This window comes from Gekko japonicus, unplaced genomic scaffold (assembly GCF_001447785.1).
Source record: "Gekko japonicus isolate JY-2015 unplaced genomic scaffold, Gekko_japonicus_V1.1 scaffold2209, whole genome shotgun sequence".
NCBI classification, from domain to species: domain Eukaryota; kingdom Metazoa; phylum Chordata; class Lepidosauria; order Squamata; family Gekkonidae; genus Gekko; species Gekko japonicus.
The window spans coordinates 182939-185531 of NW_015161469.1; positions in this window are offsets into that span (position 1 = coordinate 182939).

Below are 2593 nucleotides of genomic sequence, written 5' to 3' on the forward strand. Positions count from 1 at the left end.
CTTCCTTCCTTCCTTCCTTCCTTCCTTCCTTCCTTCCTTCCTTCCTTCCTTCCTTCCTCTCCCTCCCCATCTATTTACTTTCTTTGTTTCTCTCCCTTTCCTTCCATCTCTTTCATTCTTTCCACCTCTCTCTCTTAGACAAATAAATATCATTGTGCAAGTAAATATCATTATCAGTTTCTGTTTTTACCCCCTTTTGTTTTATTTTTGGCAGGCTCATTTAATGTGAATAAAAAGCAAATTTGCATTTTCCCCCAATAAAAATGTGTGCGTAATATTTGCTCCTGTCTTGTAGCTCTCAAACATCTGACGCTTATTTTATGTGGCTCTTATGTGAAGCACGTTTGGCCACCCCTGATATATACACATTGTCACTGGCCATGCTGCCCTGGTTTGCCCACAAAATACTGCCAAACGCATTTACACGGGCCCTATGGAATCTAATCTTACCTCTTCATCCCCAGACGTATTAGCCAGACCTCTGGTAATGCTGCACTGATACATCCCATGGGAGAGAGATGACGTACCTCGGCCAACTATTAATAGTTGTAATTAAGGGCTCCCCCCCCGTTTTACTTTGGCAGTCGTCCACGGCTCTCTTTGGCAGCAAACACAACCCATTTAGACCAAAGGACAGGCACTTAACATCCACCTAAAGGCCTCAACTTGTCTGAGATTTGTTTAGGTGATTTCCCCCCACCACCACAGGTAGTGACAAGCTCGCCCATAAAGTGGGTTGGAAGCATTCGGGGGATGATATCACCGCGTGGAGGGCTCCGGGCCACGGACTCAGCAAGGTGGGGAGAGGACGTGTGTGAGCAGAAACAGGGTTTTTTAAAAAAATGCACAGGCTGGATACGGCCAAGGCCCTTTCAGCGAGCATTCTGTCTCCGAAATCCAGGGGTCATTTGGGGGGGGACGCGGGGGGACGCCATCCCCCCGGGTGAGGTGCGGGAGGGCGGGGCCTGGAGCTCCCTGCTGGTGCCCGCTGGAGGTCGCCGCCGGCTGTGGGGAGGACACACTTCCGGTGATGTCAGGGGGTGTGGCATATGCTAATGAGTTATGCTAATGAGTCCCCCTAGCTCTTTTTCTACGAAATGACCCCTGCCGAAATCTGCCGCTCAATGCCTTAGCAGCAGAACAGAGCAAGAGTCCAGAAGCACCTTAAAGACTCACAAAATTTGTGGCAGGGGGAGGAGCTTTCGTGAGTCACTGCTAAGCTCTTCAGGTCACCAAATGGCTGCCACAGCCGGTGCAGCTAACTACAAAATGGCTGCCACCCAATATGGAGCCGATTACAAAATGGCCGGGAATGAACTTTTATATAACTTCAATACTAACTCCTCAATATTCCAAGCAGACGTTCTGCACAATAGGATGCCTTTTTCATCTGCACAGCCAATCAGACGTCCTACTGGTCAAAAGCCCCATCTAGTCCCACCCACTTTCTAAAACGCAGTTGGTGGACATCAGAAAAGGTATTGGCACACCCCCTGATGTCTATACACACCACATTGGGGACCCTCACCTCAGGGACTAGTATATAGCAACTTGACATAAGAGCTCTGCTTAGTTTTCTACCTCCACATTTTTTTAGAGCGGTTTACAATCTCCTTTCCCTTCCCCTCCCCACAACAGACACCCTGTGAGGTTAGGTGGGGCTGAGAGAGCTCTTTCAAGAACTGCCCTTGAGAGAACAGCTCTGAGAGAACTTGTGACCCAAGGTCACACCAGCAGCTCCATGTGGAGGAGTGGGGAATCAAACCCGGTTCTCCCAGATTAGAGTCCACGCACTTCACCATGACACCAAACTGGAAGCGATGTCATCATGTCAGGGCTGTTGTGTGGGGAAGCTCTGGTATTTGGGCTGGCTCTATGGTTTGAGGGCAACAAAACAAAACATAGCATTTCACCCAAATAACAGAGTGTCTATGAGTTTGTACCCCGAGTTTCCTAGGTTTTGCCTTACCTTTCTGCTCCCCTCCTTTATTTTTTTTATTTATATATTTACTTATAAAGTTGTATTCTGCCTTTCTGCAAGGGCTCTCAGGGTAGCTAACAATTTAAAGCACACATGATAAAAACACGTTGAAACCACTAAAATCAGGCTTTTTTTTTTTAATTCCCCCAGAGGGGATTTTTAAAATTATTTTTATATCACTACAAATACTACAAAGAAAAAAGGATATAGGGAACTACACATACAGGGACAAAGTAAAGAAACCCACTACTATCTAAAAACCCAAGAGAGGAGATCTCCAACAAGCTTAGTTACAATGTCATTATTTCAGTTTCATGTCTATAAACTGAGTCAAACAGACTCATTTTTCTCTCCGCTAATTTTATATTTAAAGATTCAGCTTAGTTAATCAGCCTTTTGTGTTGTGTGTTTTATATCAGCCCGTTCTTAACAACTACACTTTGCGGAACCATAAGCCACCTTAAGTGCAGCGGTCAAGTAGCAGAATATACATACATTAAATACATTAATTAATAAAGAACCACTGTAAATTAATTATGTATTATGGAAACAAGTACCACACAAACCGTTTTATTAAGACAAAACAGAACAACTCAGCGTGCGGGCTTTCAA